The sequence below is a fragment of the Narcine bancroftii genome, chromosome 7, assembly GCF_036971445.1.
Source record: "Narcine bancroftii isolate sNarBan1 chromosome 7, sNarBan1.hap1, whole genome shotgun sequence".
NCBI lineage: Eukaryota > Metazoa > Chordata > Chondrichthyes > Torpediniformes > Narcinidae > Narcine > Narcine bancroftii.
The window spans coordinates 190396440-190417696 of NC_091475.1; the positions used below are offsets into that span (position 1 = coordinate 190396440).

The window sequence follows — 21257 nt, forward strand, 5'->3', positions numbered from 1 at the left end:
TAGGGTGGTGAAAAATGGCCATATTTCTTCATCATTTAAATTACTGTGATCAACCCGACAAGGTTGTCCATTGTCACCAGCCTTATTTGCATTGGCTATTGAACCGTTAGCTCAGATATGACTGAATGATAAGATTAAAGGAATGAAAATTGTGGATGATGAATACAAGATTAATTTATTTGCAGATGATGTGTTGATATATTTGACAGAGCCTGAACAGTCTTTGAAACATTTACAAGATTATTTGTTAAAGTTTGGAGAATTGTCTGGATATAAAATCAATTGGGATAAGAGTGAAATATTGCCAGTTGGGGATGGGTATTATTCAGAGTATAAAAGTATTATAAAATTAAAATGGTCTGATAGGATTAAATACTTGGGAGTGGTAGTAAGTGCAGATTATCATTTGTTATATAAATTGAATTATGTCCCTTTATGGACATAAAATTAAATGGATTTGATCAAGTGGAAAGGTTTACCATTGACATTAATTGGCCGAGTAAATTACATTAAAATGAATATTTTTCCTCAATTTCAATATTTGTTTCAGTCTAAATCATGTTCACTTTCAAGGGTTTTTTTTTCCAAGATTTGAATAGAGCAGTGTGGGAATTTTTGTGGAAAGGGAAACTAGCTCGTGTAGCTTTATTTAAACTTGCATGGAAATATGCTTCAGGAGGATTGCAATTACCTCATTTTCAAAATTATTATGATGCAGCTCAGTTGAAATTTATTAGCAGATTGATGGATATGGACCATCCTCTGATTTGGGCAAAGGTGGAAATGGGTTGTATATTTGAAGCTGAGATACATCAGTTTATATATAAGTGGGACTTGAATTTGTTGTGAGGATGTAATATGCCAGTATTAAAACATTTATTAATGATATGGGTTGAAAGAAACAGGGTCTTAGGAACAAAGGGTAAATTGTTGGTTCAAATTCCGTTATATCATAATCAGCTTATTCCTTTCTCATTGTTTAATAATCACTTGAAGAGATGGAATTCTAAGGATATAAAGATAATTCGGGATGGTCTAGAAGAAGGTCAATTTCATTCTTTTAATCAATTGCGGGAGAAATTTGACATTTCAGTAAATTCCTTATTTGTGTTTTATCAAGTTAGAGCTTTGATAAAAGAGAATTATGGTACAGCGATGTATTTACCTATGTTGATGAAATTTGAATCTTTGATTTCCTCTGTAGCTAAGAAAGGTTATATCTCGGATATGTACCAATTGTTACAAGATGCTATGGATAAACCGGGTTGGGAGAAATCTAGGCTTAAACGGGAAAGTGATTTAACTTTTATTTTCCCGGAAGATAATTGGGAGGAAGTGTGTCATGATAGTGTAACTAAAGTAACCAATGTACGATATGAAATGGTTAATTATAATTTTTCACATTACTGACTCCAGAGAAATTGAAAAAGTATGGGTTCTTGATTTAGATGTGGACTATGTATTGGAACTTTTTTACATGCAGTCTGGACTTGTGTTAAAGTACAACCATTTTGGGAAGGAATTAGGTTGATTTTGGAAAAATTATTTAAAATTAAATTACCATTAGATCCATCGATTTTTTTGTTGGAATATATGGTTTCTTTGAAAGGATTAGGGTTAGATAAATTTCAAATTGCCTTTGTACGTTTGGTGCACGAAAGTGTGTAGCTAGTACTGGAAAGATAATGTCGAGGTTAATATTTCACTTTGGCATAATGAATTGAGAACCTGTATTATTATGGAAAAAATTAGGTGTAATTTGCATGATAATTATTCTATTTTTGTTAAAATGTGGTCTCCTTATTTGGAGTACATGAATTTAGAAGTACTTTGAAATATTTTTCATATTCACTGTATTGTTTTTTATATTTGGCTCCCCTTAAGGGAGCTGGCTGAAGGGGTGGGAGGGGGGAGCGGGGGTTTTTGTTATATGTAAAAAAACATTTCTTTCTATTTTTCTTTGTTATTCTTGTATTTTGATTGTTATCTTTAAATAAAGTTTAAAAAAAGAAGAACATAGACTATTTCCGTTAAGAGGAGGAAAGATTAAAACAAGAGGACATGAGTTAAGAATTAAGGGGCAGAGGTTTAGAGGTAACATGAGGGGGAACTTCTTTACTCAGAGAGTGGTAGATGTGTGGAATGAGCTTCCGGGAGAAATAGTGGCGGCGGAGTCAATTGTATTATTTAAGAAAAGATTGGACAGGTATATGGATGAGAAGAAGATGGAGGGTTATGGGCATTGTGCAGGGAGGTGGGACTAGAGAGGGGTGTTTGGTTCGGTGCGGACTAGAAGGGCCTAATGGCCTGTTTCCATACTGTAAATTGTTATGTTATATATGTTATATAATTTAAAAAAAAAGAGTAATTGATTCAAGAGGACAAATAAATTGTTTTGTAAAAATATGTGCTAATATTTTGATAGGTAAAGGAAATCCAACATAAAGAATGACACAATTTTAAAGGAAATGCAAAACCAGAGAAACACAGGCGTATACATAATCACAGAAGATGGTAGGACCATTTGAGAAGGTTAAGAAGGAAATATTTTTATTGATAGAGACATTATGTATGTACAAAGCAAGAAAGTTAAGGTAAAATTTCATTGATCAATTATTAGGACCTGTTCATTACAGTGCACAACACCTTGGGATGTGAAAAATTACAGGGAAAAATTACAGAATATTATCAAGGACAAGAGATTTCAGTTCAGGTGGAGAACAAAAGATTTTACAACTGAAATTAGATGTAAATCATCCAAAGTAAGCCACATTATGATAATTTTGGCAGAAAGGACTTTCAATGACATTTATCTGTATAGTGCCCATTATCTTATCAACTTTCACTTTAAAATGTTTAATCACCCACATCCATACATGAGATGGGGTGGTGTGTGCTTGTTCTCATCAACTCTTAGCATCTCTAGATAATGTCCTATTTGCAGAGAGAAGAAAAAAGACACAAACATTAATGCAAAGCCCTGACATTCCATTCAAGAGAAAAAAATTTCCATCAGTCTAATATGAACAATCCACACAGACTCCATTGGTTATTATCTGCATTGCCTTCATTCATCTACTATTGAATTGACAGTCTCTCTCACTCACGATTGCTCTTTTCATATGATGGGCAATGTAATACTAAATGAAGTACGATTACATGAGAGCCCAATCAATGATTCCAAACTTTAGTAATCTTGGCCTCAATGATTGATTTCAGGTCAATGTGCAATCACAATGGATAAGGTGGGGAGGGGGGGGGGGAACAGAATGAGATCTTGAGATAGCTCAGATCATTAGGGACTAAGATGTAGGTGATGAAAGACATCATGGAGCGGCAGAGACCATGGGATGATGGTCAAGAGAATGGAGTGGATCATTTAAGAGAGAATTGAGAGGTAAATTTTTCACTCAAAGGGTAGTCCATATCTGGAATGAGATGCCAGAGAAAACTAGAGAAATGGGCACACTTATAATGTTCCAGAGAGATTTGGGCAGACACGTGGATGGGGAAGGCTGAGAAGGATATGGACTAAATGGAGACAAAAGGGATGTATCTAGTATGCTAACTTGGTCAGAATGGATACGTTGACCAAAAGTCTTTGTTTCATACTGAACAGCTCAATAAGATGTGATCTAGTCTGCTGAATATTTCTGTATTTTCTGTAACTCTTACAGAAACTGTTTGGGAATAGCACTGATTTTCCATACCCTTTCCCTCTATCACCTACCTTGCAATGTAGAAAACAAGGATAATCAGAATTAGAATTTATTGTCATGAACGTGAAAGAATATGTATAACAAGGGATTAATGAATTGGCTGAAAACATAATTGCTTCATATTTTAACTTTCTTTGTGCTGAGTTATAGTGTCTAAAACCGCCAAGGATATGGCATGATAACCTTAAGGGAAATACCCACAGTATGGACCCAAGAATATTGTGTACACAGCTTAAGATATTATAGAGAAAAAGCATCCTCTGGTTGCCAATTCAGCACAAACAGCTTTATCCACAGATAAACATAAAGCTGCAATAACTTGGATCACAAATTGTGCAAAACTAGTGAAATTTCCTGGAAACATGCTTGGATAAATATATAAAGAGATGAACACCTTACTATAAGGCATAGTACAGGAAATGAGGGACATTGTCAACTCATTCTTTGTAACCCTTGCTCCCGCTAGCGTAAGAACATTTTTTAAATGATTATATGTTCTTTGGTTCTGCTATATTGTTTTATTATAGCACGGGTTGTCTTTAACATTTGCGTAGTCAGCAGGATGAAGTAAGAGGCCACAAGTAATCCAAAACTTCGGACAAAGACTCTTGAGCCTGAACTCCACTGCCAATTCCCAAGAAAACTGTGGTCCCTCATCCAGAGTTGATCTGGCTGCCTGCCGAGATCCAATAAAGAACCCAAGAGTAAAGACAAGGTGAAGAAAAGTAAAGTTTTGGGTTTTGCCATATAGATCTGTAGCCTGGGTAAATTTTAAGTGTAAGATTCATTTTGGAAAGCAGACTAGGAAAATAGGACCATGGACAAAAATGGCAGTTTAACATGTGTGGTACATTAACGCAGAAAAAGGAATAAGAGTTTGTTTGGAATAATAAGTTTGTTTGGAAGACTATAGTAGTAGTACAGGGTTTATCTGGAAGACCAATGAAATAAATAAAGCCTGGAATCAAGTATAATTTGTTCAATGGCGAGGAAAGCCCAGATAAATTATAATTGGACAGCAGGCGTGTAGTGAAAATGGGACAAGTATCAGATAAAAGTGATGGAGGGGGGGGCCAGTGCAACAAATATGTTATTTCCACCCAGAACATCAAAAGGAATATTGACAATTGTCAGCAGTATTAACAAAAAGGTTAGGTAACGAAGAGTGGCTGATCGGTGATACGTGGTCTGTGAGGGTGATAGAGAAACCAGAGCAATTATTATGGGAAAAATGGAAGAAAATTATTAAGGAATTGAAAGGGGAGGCCCAGAGGAAGTGGGAAGTCGGAGGGATAATGGTATGTACTCTGTAATTTTATCTAATAAAATTCTTAAATTTTCCCAAAAGGGTTTCATTTTAAAGCACGACCAGGTTGAATGTAAAACGGATCTTGTTTCTTCACCACATCTAAAACATATATTCAATATATTAGAATTTAATTTATGCAATTTTTGCAGGGTAAAATCATATTGCATAAATCTATACATTAATTGTATTGGTCATGCAGTCCTGACATAAATCAAACCTGTTCTTATCACCAATACTAATATTCAAGTCTGATTTCCATCTTTGTTTAGATTTATACAATTCCTGCTTAGCAATGCCTGTCTGAAGTAAGGAATGCATTGCAGATGTAAACTTTCTTGTCTTCCCTTTTCCAATCAGAATCTCCATTTTGCTACATTCTGGTAACATTGTGGTCAGTCCTAACTCATTTCTGAAAAAAGCTTTTAATTGAAAGTAGCAGATTGTATTATTAAGAATATTATTTTTATATTTTTAACTGTTCAAATGACATTAGTTGTCCTTGCAAATATACCTTATCCCTTTCTCTTTGGCTTGGCTTCGCGGACGAAGATTTATGGAGGGGGTAAAAAGTCCACGTCAGCTGCAGGCTCGTTTGTGGCTGACAAGTCCGATGCGGGACAGGCAGACACGATTGCAGCGGTTGCAAGGGAAAATTGGTTGGTTGGGGTTGGGTGTTGGGTTTTTCCTCCTTTGCCTTTTGTCAGTGAGGTGGGCTCTGCGGTCTTCTTCATAGGAGGTTGCTGCCCGCCAAACTGTGAGGCGCCAAGATGCACGGTTTGAGGCGTTATCAGCCCACTGGCGGTGGTCAATGTGGCAGGCACCAAGAGATTTCTTTAGGCAGTCCTTGTACCTTTTCTTTGGTGCACCTCTGTCACGGTGGCCAGTGGAGAGCTCGCCATATAACACGATCTTGGGAAGGCGATGGTCCTCCATTCTGGAGACGTGACCCATCCAGCGCAGCTGGATCTTCAGCAGCGTGGACTCGATGCTGTCGACCTCTGCCATCTCGAGTACCTCGACGTTAGGGGTGTAAGCGCTCCAATGGATGTTGAGGATGGAGCGGAGACAACGCTGGTGGAAGCGTTCTAGGAGCCGTAGGTGGTGCCGGTAGAGGACCCATGATTCGGAGCCGAACAGGAGTGTGGGTATGACAACGGCTCTGTATACGCTTATCTTTGTGAGGTTTTTCAGTTGGTTGTTTTTCCAGACTCTTTTGTGTAGTCTTCCAAAGGCGCTATTTGCCTTGGCGAGTCTGTTGTCTATCTCATTGTCGATCCTTGCATCTGATGAAATGGTGCAGCCGAGATAGGTAAACTGGTTGACCGTTTTGAGTTTTGTGTGCCCGATGGAGATGTGGGGGGGCTGGTAGTCATGGTGGGGAGCTGGCTGATGGAGGACCTCAGTTTTCTTCAGGCTGACTTCCAGGCCAAACATTTTGGCAGTTTCCGCAAAGCAGGACGTCAAGCGCTGAAGAGCTGGCTCTGAATGGGCAACTAAAGCGGCATCATCTGCAAAGAGTAGTTCACGGACAAGTTTCTCTTGTGTCTTGGTGTGAGCTTGCAGGCGCCTCAGATTGAAGAGACTGCCATCCGTGCGGTACCGGATGTAAACAGCGTCTTCATTGTTGGGTTCAGCATCATGCTGAAGAAGATTGAAAAGAGGGTTGGTGCGAGAACACAGCCTTGCTTCACGCCATTGTTAATGGAGAAGGGTTCTCCATTATCCCTTTACGGGACTATGTATGTACAAAGATCTAAGTGATGTACTCACGATCGAAAACAAAAGACTTGGCAGGTATTGGAGTCAGAGTGTGATTGGCACAATAAACAGCAAGAGAGAAAAGAAAGTGAACAGAAACAAAGGGAAGAACTTAGGATATAGAATCATGTGATCGCAGGGACATGTAAGTGTAGCAAAGAAATGGGAAAAAAATGAACAAATGGAATGATGAGGCAACTCAGACGAGAGATAAAATTATGCTGGCCAGCAGGAGGAATAACACGTGAGAGAGAAAAGCACAAAAAGCTGAAAAAGAAAGGGAAAAAAGGAATAGAGAAAAAGAATGTACTTTGGGATCCCAATTGCATGTCTGGCATATCGACTTTGTTTGGTAACCATAGTGCAGCTGATAATGATTGGCAGGTCCCACTGTTGACCCCCCCACCCCCGTACAGTTTTTTTTTGAAGATTCTGAAAATGAACATTTCTCCTGTTTGAAATTATATTTTGCTCTTTAATTATACCAATAATATTGATTAAGGAAGTTCAAGTGGACTAATTTAACTCAATTCAAAAATCCCCAGCTAAATTATTTGGAATAAGCTGGATATCAGAATAGAAGATGCTAATTGGAGGCTTGCAATCATCACAACTGGAGCTCTGTAATATGCATTACTCAATAGTGATCAATATCGAAATAAAAATTAAATGGGATATTTAAAAACCACAAATGGTTAAAATTGAAATAAAGAACATGGTATTCTGATAATATGCAGTAGGGCAGCAGCATCTACAGAATGTTAAATTGAATTAGCATTTCAGATAAAAGACCAGGTATTTGCAATAAAAATGGAGACAATCATTTAGACAATATAAAAAGAATTGCTTTATCAGTGCCATTTTTTTGCCTCTGAAACTTTCATACATTCATTCAACACATTAGAAGGTGAACACCATTGTCTGAGCATCAGGTTTGTTCTTCTGCAATCATTTTTTTCCCCTTAAAATAGTTGACATTTATTGCTTTCAGAAGGCTGACTACTTTGGAACTTATCTTCAAATGACAGTGTGACGGATTATGTTATATTTTATATTGTATATAGACATGCTTTGGAAGAGATAGATTGTGGGTTTTTAGTTAGGTCACACACCAATATAAATACTTCAAAATAGATCTCATTTAAAATGCAAGAGCTTGACTCAAGACCGACAGTCTGAGTGCCTTTGCAAAAACTTTGAAGAATGCCTGTAAGGACTTCACACAAGTAGGTGTTAATTGGACAGGCTCTGAAGTAATGGATTATTGTTTTGGAAAGCAACAGATGAATGGACTCAGAAGATTGGGTTCAGTGCCATAGATTGTCTGAATAGAGTTTGCTGTTCTAAGAAGGTCATATGGTTTTGCAAGCAGAGAGAGTCAAACAGGTTTTTCTTTGAGAGATTGAGAAAGAGAGAGAGAAACTGCTGGTTTTCTGCAGTGGCTTTTGGAAACTTGTTTGAAAACCCCATTTTGAAGACGGGTTGTGAGTTCTTAGTTCAGCCTGTTCAAAGCCCTTGTGGTCCATACAAGAGGAGTTGGTTGGTGGTAGGTTTTGCCTGAGATAAGGGAAACAGAAAAGGAACTCTCTGTGGTGACCTGAAAGAAAGAGGTTATCATCTGGAAAACCCTGATGGGGTAAGTATCTTGGAGGAGTGAGAACTTTTCTGAACTTAGACTGTTATGAGCCCAGAAGACCCCAAAACCCAGCAGCAATAGACATTCACCAAGACAAATGGTTACTTGAACAAAAGTTGCTTTTAATTATCTTTACACATGAAAATAGAATCAAACTTTAACTTATCACTAACTTACTTAACCTAACCTAACCCCTTCTAGTTCTAAGCGCACATGTATATAATGTGTGCACAAGTTCAGAAATGTTCTTTGGTTCACAGTCCAATCTCACTTCTCATTCCTCCAAGTTCACTGGTTGCAGGCAATTCTTATACTGTGCATAGAATTTAACATTTAAAGTTCACCAGGCTTTGGTGCTCGAAAGGTAAACGGTTACTGCTCAGGAAGGTTCTTATCAGTTTTCAGAACATCCACAACTGATTTACTTCCATCAGCCACTCCAGTGTCTTGCTGACAAATCTTGCCCCTTCAGGGTTCTCCAGATGATAACCTCTTTCTTTCAGGTCATCACAGAGTTCCTTTTTATTTCTCTTATTCCAAATGAAACATTAGACAGCCAGTCCTCTCCTCTTGCATGAACCACAAAGGCTTTAACTAGGCCATCTTCCAAACTGGGGCTTCTTGCCAGCTTGTCCTGTTCCAGTCCCAGCTGCTCTTGCTGGCTGTAACACTGTCAAGTGATATGTGTGTGTGTGTGTGTGTGTGTGTGTGTGTGTGTGTGTGTGTGTGTGTGTGTGTGTGTGTGTGTGTTTGTGTTTCTCTCTCTCTCTGAGAGAGAAAGCCTGTTTGACTCTCTCTGCTTGCAAAACTAAATGACCCTCTTACAACAGCAAGTTCTCCTTCAGACTGTCTGCGGCTCTGACAAGATCTTTCATCTGTTGACTTATATAGACAACAATCCATGAGCACTCTTCAAAGCTCTTGCAAAAGCTGTTGAGGCCCCAATATGTCTCGCATTAGCAGAGCTCCAGTATTTCAAATAAGATCTGTTTTAAAGTGTTTGTATGTGACAAACAAACCTTTCCTAATCTATCTCCCAAAAACATACCTATATACTCTGTCACAATACACATATTTATATACATGTGCGCTTAGAATTAGAAGTGGGGGGGTGAAGTTAAGTTGATAGTAATAAGTTAAAGTTTGACCTTGTTTTTATGTTTAAAGAAAATTATAAGTAACTTTCGTTTAAGTAACTATTTGTCTTGATGATTTCTATCGCTGCTGGGTTTTTGGGTCCTCTGGCCTGTCACAACATTATAAGCAGAGTCTTTGAATATATAAGGCAGAGGTCAAGGTCAAACTATTTCTGATGGGCTGAATGTTTGCATGTCATTAAAATGCAGCAACTCAGCAGTAGGAGGCCAGATAACCAAAGAGAAAATTATCTGTATAGGTAGAAGCAGCAAACAGCAGGCTTTGTGGACAAATAAGACAATGAGAAAATTAAGAGTATAAAACTGAACATTTATATTACTTTGACTCCTCGACAGAACATGAGAATGATTTGGGGGATATTGGCAAAATGCAGTAGTAGGCAGTTGAATTATGGGATAATGAGCTGCAATGAAAGAGGATGAGAAAGTGATGAGTTGTAGTTTTGTCAGTAAGAAAAATTGCTCATGTTAACAATTTGTTATATGATTAAAGCAATTATAATATTGTATTAGAAAGTTCAATGTATGCAGAAAATTGGTTAAATTAATAGTTACTTGTTAATAAAATTGGGAAACTAGGGACAGTTTCAAGTTCAGAAATGGGAAGATGGACAAAGTGATATGGCAAAGTGACCAGTGGTGGAATGACTGTCCAGAGGTACAAAAGCATTTAGATTTTCAGGGAGTTCACAAGTGTAGGCACACTGTAATCCTGAGTTTTCCTTATGTTCCCAAAGATCTGCACAGAGCTTTCCATTTTTCAATATGTGAATTATTCACTTCATTCAGTCTGCATTCTTTTGCCTGTGAACAGCAGTAAACCCTGAGTGGAAGTTCCTGGTGGGGGAATAAACAAGCTGCTTTACAGAAAGTCAACAGAACGGATTTACCAGACATGTAACAAATGTACAATCTGCAGAGGGACGCTCTGCTGCTGAGAAACAACAATGGGAATAGATGGGCTGTGCTCCTCATCCTGATACTCAGTTATGGGTTACGCTGGCCGGCCAAACATGTACCTGATATCTTTTTTTACCCCTGTTACTTGAATATGTGCACATTGGTACCCACATGGGCAAGGGAAGAAATGAAAAATACCTTACTGAAAACATGGTGGCGTCCAAATTTTAGTGAAGCAATTGTAAAAAGAGCAAAGATCTGTTTTATGTCAATAACACTATGTTGGTAAAGGGACATCATCCCAGCAGAGAAGTACCCCTTGCCAGGAGGCCATTTTTCTTGCTGATAATTAGATTTTTATTGAATTATCATGAGTGCATTGCTGTAAATGTTGCTTGGTGTTCGTAGATGTTTTTAGTCACTGGATGAAGGCTATCCCAACCACCAACAATACTGCTTTGACTATTAAGATTTTGTTAAGGGAAATAATTCCATACTGTGAACTACCTGAGGCACTGAGTTCAGATAATGGTCCTCACTTTGTAGCCAGGATAAATGAAGAATTATATAAGGAATTGGAGATCCAGCAGCGATCCACTGCCCCCATCGCCTCCAGGAGGCAGGCATAGTGGAATGTGCGATTGGAACATGAAAAACTAAGCTGGCAAAAATGATTGAGGAAACAGGGCTGAATTGGATACCCCTAGTTTAATACATGGGTGACATTGCAGGCTAAGTCAGGGCTATCTGCTGCAGAGATGGTCTACGGACAGCCAATGCGGACACCTTGGGGGCAAACCCCACACTGCCAGTTGGGATGGATTTATTATTACTAGGCAATCTAACTAAAACTTTTCAAGCTGTGCATTCACAGGCACACCAAGCCCACCTAGAGGAGGGTGATCCATCAGATCTAAGTGATGAATATCCTAATGTTGAGCCTGGAAATTATGTCCTTTTAAAGAACTGAGATTGGAAGAAATTGGGTCCTCAGTGGAAAGGACCGTTCCAGGTCCTGTTAACAACATTGACCACAGTAAAGCTTGAAGGACAGCCTCGCTGGACAGACTGAAAAAAGCCCCACCTAAAACATGAAAACTTTATCGTTATGCCTTTTTGTAAACTTTATGGTTTTCAGACTGCAATGTCATGAAAATCGCGGAAAAATTAATGTAATTACTTCCTGTGTGGTTGTTCACACTGGGGGCCTTTTTAGACCACAAGAACCTGAGTGCAATGGTCCTGGTGGTTGGATGTGCAATAGTGTAGATGACTGTCAACAAATTTTTCCGGTACAATTTACACTGCAAGCTTTCTCCAAAAAGTTGTAGGGGTCCAGCAAGATAAATTGCAGTGCAGACATTGACTCAAAATTCCTGCACATTCCTTTTCAGACTGCCCCCCAGCTTCTTGGAGCTCCTTAGCCACATCATGAGCCAATAGCTGAGACTGGGCGAATCAGCTCTTTGGATGCCTTTCCTGTACCGTAAAAAAAGAGGAACAGGATCCTAAAGATGCCTCTCTTTGTCCTGAACCTGGAAAAATTCCTTGATTGTGCTGTACATGCCTGCAGTTTAAAAACCATGATTGACATTTGAGCTGAATGCCAGAGTTGTGAATGAAAAGAGGAATTTTTGGCAGAAGCATAATAACTTTTTACATGTGTCTTACTTATATGCTGATAAAATGAATATTTCTAGCTGTCAAATCTATTCCCATATTTCAGCCAACTCAACGGGAGGTATCCTCTCAAGACCCAGCACCTACCCCACACAAGAAGTGATAGAATGGATTTTGAGGCAGAACCGATCACAGTGAAAGTGAGGATATAAACATGTGGAGGTCAGTAGGGTATAACATGACATCTTTTATTAAATGGTACCTTATCAACCTGGGAGAAAGTTGATGTAAAACTTGTACTGTATACAATTAAACTTATTTCATTTTTGTACATAAGGCACATTCGTGACTGACTGCTAATTGGACGCACCTCTCTTTGTCCTGAACCCAGCTACATCAGATTGGCTAGATGTAGCCAGGTTCAGGACAAACAGAGGTATCTTCAAGATGAAGGTATTTTTAAGATCCTGTTCCTCTTTTACGGTATAGGAAAGACATCCAAAGAGCTGATTTGGCCAACCTCAGCTATTGGCTCATGACATGGCTCAGGAGCTCCAAGAAGCTGGGGAGGCAGTTTCTCAACTATCCGCAGGGATTGATTGCCATCAGTACTGTGGCGATCTAGAACTGATTGGCATTTGACTTTATTCTGACTAATTGAGGGGGACCTGTAAAATTATAGGTCAAGACTCCTGATAGCTCTGAAAACATTACTAATTTGGTGAGCCACATCCAAAAATGGATACAGGACTTACAAGAAATTGGTGCAGATATGCGTGACTCTTACACCAACCATTTTGCACAATGGTTTGGAACTAGGTGGATCCAGTGGCTGGGAATTTTTTTTATCATACTGCTAGCAATCTGAGTAGATTTACTGTTTTTATGCTGTCTTTGCTAAAGTGTGCTGCAGCAGGTGTCCTCCATGGTCTTTTCGTAGTTATCATGTAATGATAAAAGGAGGGAATGTGAAAGAATATGTATAACAAGGGATTAATGAATTGGCCAAAAATATAATTGCTTTGCATTTTAACTTTATGACTAAAACCACCAAGAATATGGTATGATAACCTTAAGGGAAATACCCACAGTTTGGCCCCAAGAATAATTGTAGATAGCTTAAGATAAGCGACTTAAAGAGAAAAAGCATCCTGTAGTTGTCAGCTCAGCACAAACAGCCTTAACCATGGATCAACATAAAGCTCCAATAACTGGAATCACCAGTGGTACGAAACTAATGACATTTCCTGAAACACGCTTGGATAAATACAAAAAGCAATGAACCCTTTGTACATTCTTTAGTTCTGCTGTATTGTTTTATTCCAGCGTGGGTGGACTTTAGCACAAATATTTATATAAACCACCTTACAAAATAATTAAAATAGTGCAAAAACAAAAGCAAAAGAAGGGCTCTGTCTGTGATTCATTGGTCATTCAGGAACCTAATGGCAAAGGGGAAGAAGCTGTCCTTGTGGTGTTGAGTGTTCTTCTTCAGGCTCTTGTACCTGTTTCCCAATGGTAGCAGATTGAAGAGGGCTTGGCATGGGTGGTGGGGGTCTTTGAGGATAGAGGCTGCTTTCTTCCAACACCACCTCTTGTAGGTGCCCTTGATGGATAATCACCATTGCCATTGCCAGCCCTTGGGTAAAACTTAATCTAGATTTATAGCCAAGAGCTGCAGGTTCCTAAGCAACAAAATGTGCGGCCAATTATGCTACAGCTGTGTATTTCCTTTACTGTGGAAGTAGGTCTTAGCAATATATAACCTCAGTCTTCCATCATCGGCCTTCATTACTGACTGGTCAGAAATGATGTTGCCATTTCTAACGTTAATGCATAATGGTCCATAACTCGCCAGCCAAATAGCAGGTTGTACACAGTAAGGTGCTCTGCACAACGAATATCTCTCAAAACCCATGACATTTAACTAGACTGGGTATCATTCCAGATAATAGGGATTTGATTTAGCAATCAGAAAAGAAAGAGAAATTTAACTCACCCCCTCTGATTAACTTTCAGAGAAGTATAAATTTTAACAGAAAAATATCCCAATCATGCAACTGGATGAAGAAGAGAGATACATTAATAATACATTATTAATTCTAAGCTAATTATAAAATTATATTTTTTAAATGTTGTCACAGCTGAAGCTGCTGGAATGGCAGCACTACCACTGGTGTGGACACAGGAAGAAGGATGACCCGGTCATTACGCCGATGGGCCCGTTACAGGTTTATGCCTTAAATGGTCGGCAGAGTTTCTTTTTAACATTGGCAAACCCACAGAGGTTCATGCTGAAAATGCTTTCAATGTCTTTTTTTTAATGTTGATTTTCTTCATTTGTTTTTTTTTTCTGTCAGGTTCATTTGTCGGCAGAAGGTGTTGTGAAATCAGACCAATTCTATTTCAACAACTCACTGTAATTTCAGTACTTAAAAAGTTCAAGAAACAGCAAGATATGAACAATGAAGTAAGCAGTGAGGAGAGGCTGCGGTATAGGGAGAAGAGTAGTGTTATTGGAGGAACAGTTCAGGGAGAGCCAATGCATTTAATTGCAGCTACGTTTCTCTCCAAGCAGTTTAAGGGTGTCAACTTGAAAGCTGGGCCATGTAGCATGAGGCATACTATAAAAATAAAGACCGACTCTGTCTGTAAATGTCACAATAGATTGTGGCATCAATCATCATACACTCCAATGGGGAGGTACTTCAGCAAAGCTGGTGATTTATTGGAGGGCAGGGAGATGGATTAAATGTAGGAATGTAAACAAGAAGGGATAAGCTAATCAACCCTTTATTACTCCTCGGCCATTTAATCAAATCTCAAAAACAGAAAATGCTAGAAATTCTCATAGATCAGGCACCTCTATGGGAAGCAAAACTGAGTTAATATCTCGGATAAGATCCTTTGTCTGAACTGGGAAGGAAATAAAAGGTGTGGCAAGAGTGGGGAGCAGTCCCTCCCCTGTGGAGTAAAACCAGGTGTCCATGTGAATGAGCAGTAAGAAAAAGTAATCCCATCTGTCTCATTGCCCCTCATCTGATTTTCATGTATCAGGGACGAATATGGGTCAGTGGAGTTATGTGGCAACACCACCAACTGCTGCATCACCACATCATTACATGTCTATAGGATCTTTTACACTTGTTTATAAGTTCTCACTGCTATTGTGGTATTATTTTACCAGATTGTGCCAGTGTCCCATGAAAAGAAATTAATTTCCCTTAATCTTTGATCCACGTGTTGAATTCCCTGAACTATGCTAATTTATACATTGTTCAGGTTGTTGATTGGGAATTAATATCTGTGTGCAATACACAAAAGTACTGGAGAAACTCAGCAGGTCACGCACACTGGAAGTAAAGGGCATCCAACATTTCAGACCTGGATTTGGATGCTGCATGACCTGCTGAATTTCTCCAGCTCATTTGTGTATTGCACTTGACCCCCAGCAACCACATCAATATCTGTATCATACTTCTATTTAATTTGATCCTGTTTGCTCAGACTCTTTTCCCCAAAACCTCCTCCTTTGTTCTTTCTGTGTCTTCACTTCCTACACGGACCATAACAAAGTAGATCCTTCCACTTCCAACCCAAGTTCCTCTCCAGATGTGTGTTTGCCAATCCTGGCATTCTACAGGCAACACAGCTTTCAGAACTCACGTTTGCAGCTACAAAGAACAGTGATACTTTGGAAGCCCTTTTGAACACTGGTATACCGGTCAATAATAGCAGCATCTCAGCTGCACCACAAAGGTCTTAACTTCGAATGTAGAAGTTGAGTATTGGCAGTTGAGTCATCAGGCAGCCAATACTGCATCTGATTGATCTACAGAGGGCTAATGCGGGCTGCCTGTCACTTCGAAGAGGAAAAGGATAGGGTCCAAGCTTTGTGCAGTTTGGTGCCAGATCTTCAGTGCTCTTTCACATTACATTCAGCCTTTCTGACAACCCTGTCAACACACCAAGCATACCTACAAACCCTATTCTGTACTCACCTTATAACCATATAACCATTTACGGAGCGGAAACAGGCCATGTTGGCCTTTTGAGTCCGCACCACCTTAAAAATATTTTTATTGAGTTTAATTGAAAACATATATATAATAGGTTCCTGAAGAACCAAATACAATATATATCTATATTGATGATCATATTGAATATTAATGATATTAGATGAAATCACAATCAAACCTATAAGCATTTATTGCCCCCCCAAAAGACTAACTAAATGAAAAAAAAAGTTGCTCTAACCCCCTCCTACTAAACAATGTTGAATTAATATTATTAGTAGCCTTGGAATTGAGCAGCGACCTTCAGAGGTCCAACAAAGCATACCAATCTACCACATCCATGTACCTTAATTATTCAAATTGTGGTAATAAACCATAAATAGACCCCATGTCTTATCAAGCATGACCTTAATTTTTCTAGCGTTACTTCTAATTTTTTCTTGTCTCAAAAAGGACACGGTATTCTGTCACCATTGCAAGTTTGTAGGTGGAAAATCATCTTTCCATTTCAGCAGGATTTATCTTCTGGCCAGTAATGTAGAAAATGCCAAAACCTTAAATTTATATTCTCAACCTTGGAGAAACCAAAGGTTTTTTAATTAACGGACAGGGTTCAAGATTGATCCTGAAGATAGGAAAATTTTGGACAGATATTTTTAAAGCCTAACTTGGGACATGACCAAAATAGATGTATCAAAGAGGATTCCAAAATTTTACATTTATCACAGAATGGATTGATATCAAGATAAATTTCGAGACAATTTAACTTTAGAAAACTGTACTCTATGTGCCACTTTACATTGAATAAAACTGTGTCCAGCACACAGAGAAGAACCAATCTTCCTCTGAGTAGGATAAATTAAGATCGTTCTCCCATTCAGTTTTGATCTTAATTAAGAAAACTGTCTTTATATTCAATATTTTATAATATAAAGTGGATATTATACCCTTATGTACAATATGTAGTTCAAAAAGTTTGTCTATAAAATTCAGATCAGGAATTTATCAGGTATTAGCCAGAGTTGCCCTCTAAGCCCCCTGCTTTTTGATCTAATGGTGGAACCACTATCTGTTACTTAACATGCAAATGAAGATTTTCAGGGGTTATTTAGACGGGCCATTGTATATAGGCTATCTTTATATGTGTCCAGCCCAGAGACTTCTATTCCAAAGGTACTTACACATCTTAGTAAGTTTGCTGGCTGTAAACTTAATTTACATAAGAGTGAATGTTACTATTAAAGGGCTCTCTTACTTTATACTCTAATTTCCTTTTAAAGATAGTGAAAGAACAATTTAGAGACCTAGATATTATGATAACTAAGAACATTAAAAACCTCTTTAAAGAAAACTTTGCAGCTTTGTTTAATCAAACTAAAATAATATTATCGAAATGGCCACCACTTTCTTTGATTGGTCATATTGATTCAGTCAATTTGCATATCTTACCAAACTTTTTATACTTATTTCAGTCATTACCAATATTTATTCCTAAATCTTTTGTTGATACATCAGAATTATTTATTATGTCATATATATAGCAAAGGAAGAAAGCCCAATTAAATAAAATTCATCTTCAGAGTATAAGAAATGATGGAGGTTTGTCATTACCCAATTTTAGATTCTATTATTAGGCAATAAATATAAGAAATACTTATTGTTGTTACAATTTGATTAAATAGACAACTGCCCTAACTTGGTGGAAATAGAGTTGAAATCTTTTAAAAATACTTCTATGTGAGCAGTTTTAGGCTCACCCTTACCTTTTTCTATTCCAAAATTAATGAAGAATTTAATAATGAGACAGACTCCAAGAATTTGGGTTGAATTCAGGAAAATTTGGATTTTTGTTCACTAGTCCGATTCTGTCTAATCAGCCCTCCATTTTAGATGCAGGTTATGAGGAATGGAATCGGCTAGGGATGAAAAGCTTAAAATATTCTTTTATTCAACAAAATTTTGCATCTTTACAACTATTTATGGCGGAATTTAATTTACCAAATAGACATTTTTTAAGGTATTTACAAATTAGGCATTTTATTCAATCTAAACTTCCAGAATTTCCTATTCTGTATTCTGACATACAATTTCTCTGAGTTGTCTCCATTAAGGCTCATTCAACTTCCTCTTATGTCAGTGCCTCAACACACATGGTGTAAGATGCCATTTCTTGTGTAGAGTTCCTGCTGGTAACCTAATATTTGTCAATCCAATGGAAAAGAACAAGTAAAGTACCTTCAGTACAAATTAAGTTCCTACCATCTTTTGTGCTGTTTATAGATCAATCTTTCTTTCCTGACCGGTTATGTACCCAGATTAAATTAGGCACCAGGATAAATTTCTGACAATTGTACTTTCAAAAAGGTTTTGATAATAAAGCTATGTCAGAAATAGGCACTGGTTAAGATTTTTCAAATGTTGCTTATGTAGCAGGCGCACAGCGCGGTATTGCGAACCGCCACTGTCATTTCACAGACTTACCTGACACATTGCGGGCTAGCAGTGCTGAGCACAAAAGTACAGTGAATGGATCTGACGAAGCCCCTGCCTAAAGGCACGGGGCGCTAATGGCTCATAGCTTTAACCGCTGTTCACTAACGAGCTCATTATCAGGCAGGGAATAAAAGGTCTGTGTATGTCTGCAGTAAACCAGTCTTGAGTTGACTACCTTTGTGTATGTTTGGCTTTATTTAGTAGCATCCACCGTAGTAACTGCTACACTTAACTTAAAGGATGTAGCTGTCAACAAGAGCAATCTGTGAATTTTTAAAAGTGATTTATGTATTTTTTTAAAATTCAGACAAATCAATGATAAAGGGCTAAACACATTAAAAAAAAAGTTATTTGGGGATAAGTCTATTTTCAGCTGTATTAATATAATTAATATAATAGCTCTCCACTGGCCACCGTGACAGAGGTGCACCAAAGAAAAGGTACAAGGACTGCCTAAAGAAATCTCTTGGTGCCTGCCACATTGACCACCGCCAGTGGGCTGATATCGCCTCAAACCGTGCATCTTGGCGCCTCACAGTTCGGCGGGCAGCAACCTCCTTTGAAGAAGACCGCAGAGCCCACCTCACTGACAAAAGGCAAAGGAGGAAAAACCCAACACCCAACCCCAACCCACCAATTTTCCCCTGCAACCGTGTCTGCCTGTCCCGCATCGGACTTGTCAGCCACAAACGAGCCTGCAGCTGACGTGGACATTTACCCCCTCCATAAATCTTCGTCCGCGAAGCCAAGCCAAAGAAGAGAGAATATAATTGTATCTGAAACTAAAGCCACAATGTTGGAGATGTTGACTTGGGAGAGGACACTGATATTGGTTCACTTGTCCTTGTGGTGGATGCAGAGAATTTTGCAGTGACAGTATTGATGCTATTTTTTTCTGGGTAACCAGGTCTCTGGACATATAGTGGGACATGGATCATTACCACCTGGTAAACTCTGAATTTTATGCCCTTTTTCACATGCAGCCTAACTCTGTGTTGGTACACTGCAGGCTGTGGTGAATGCCATCACTGATATTGGCCTTTGCTGAGAAGTGACTCACAAGATCCAGGAAGTAGTCCATGTTTTCTGGGAACTTGCCATTGATCTTCATTGTAAGGGATTATGAGTGCTGCAGAGGCAGGTTGGGAGAGGAACTTTGAAGGATAAGTTAACAATATTTTGTTACTCAGACAGACCACATCATATACAAACTTAACATTAGACTCCCAAATCAGACATTATCTTCCCAACAGTGATGTGGGAGGAGATGACCAAGTTTATTGAGAAAAGGATTTAAGGATGTGCTTCATCCATATTGATTTCTATGAATCTCTCAGTCATGGCCCCTCAAAGCAAAGGAGCGTTTGGGACCATATTAAGAATCTAGAAGCCACGTATTGGAAGTGTGTGGTGCTGATGGCTGGCCCCGCCTCCCAGTTCTACCCCCATTTGTTCACTTATAACACAGGTTTCCTGCCTAATCCCAGCCCTTCTGAAGACTACTGTGAGACTTTACCCGTAATTATAAGCTAATAAAAGTGTTTGTTCTTCCTCCTGTCATGAGAGCTTTTATTCATGCTACAGTTTTATTAGCTTATTCCCTAATGATGGAAGTGCTACTCAAGCCTGGTATGCTACTGATGAACCCTCTGTCCCCCAATGCGGCTGAGGAATTCAAATCCTGGCTAGACTGCTTCCAGGCCTACCTGAACATGACCAGAGATGTCTTCCACACTGATGAATTCAGGAGGTCTGCACTCGTTTTGAGGATAGGAATGAAAGGGTATGCAGTCATCAGGGACTGCTCTACATATGACGCTGCCATCAAGGCATTGAAGGCTTGGTAGCTGAAGTCGCAAAGTGAGGCACTGACTCACTCTATGTCACCAAAGGCAGGAGAGACCATCGATGACTACCTGCTGGATCTATGGATGCTTGCCAAGAAGTGCAGGTATGAAGCGGCTGCGGGCTGTGTTCACAAGGAACAACAGATCCGGGACACTCTAGTAGTGAGATACATGAGGCAGTGACTGCTAAAGTCAGGAAAGAAGGACCTGCTAGCCATGTCCAACTGACCAAATCGCTGGAACAGGCCAAGCTCGAGACCTCAAAGCCAGCGATCTCGCTCATCCAGATGACCCCTTCCAAGGACTCGCTGCTCCCGCTAGCCCTGCCCTAACGGCTACTACTTCCTGTGCTGGGATTGCTTTTTCTGTGGCAAGAGACAGCATCTCTAATCTCGTTGCCCGGCAAAAGACTCATTGTGTTCCAGCCGTGGCAACAATGGGCATTGGGTGAGGGGAGGCCTGGGGAAGTCCGTGGCCTGAACCACTCCTGAATCAGATTCCATCCCCAAGCCATCTGCCTCAAATTCATCTGAGTCCACTTGCTGCACTACATGCTAATGGAGGGTGGCAGTGGCAGTGAGGAAACGGCAGCCATCTTGACGCGACCCAAATTCAAACTCGTCACCATCATCGTCGGAGGGGTAAGGAGGGAGGCCATCATGCCATGCCACAAGGTTAACACCATCTTACCCACGCAGGGCAACCCAGGACGACGGGAGCCACTCAATGGTCCTAGATCAGGACAGACCTCACCTGCTCAGCAACTCCATTGTGACTGTGAAGGTAAACAGACATTCCACTA

General features: G+C 39.2%; 1 protein-coding gene and 1 long non-coding RNA gene across 5 annotated transcripts in view; one reads left to right on the forward strand and one right to left on the reverse strand.

Moving 5' to 3' along the window:
• Window positions 1–21257, reverse strand: part of p2ry2.1 (purinergic receptor P2Y2, tandem duplicate 1) — a 59240-nt gene that overhangs the window by 26319 nt on the left and 11664 nt on the right. The gene's annotated exons all lie outside the window — the stretch shown is intronic.
• Window positions 996–14872, forward strand: LOC138740143 (uncharacterized). Of its 2 annotated transcripts, none has more exons than XR_011342700.1 (5): window positions 996–1045; window positions 2426–2532; window positions 4274–4434; window positions 12206–12321; window positions 14460–14872. It is a non-coding gene; the product is annotated as an uncharacterized lncRNA (long non-coding RNA). The 2 variants fall into 2 exon arrangements; XR_011342699.1 differs by having other exon boundaries at window positions 2426–2514.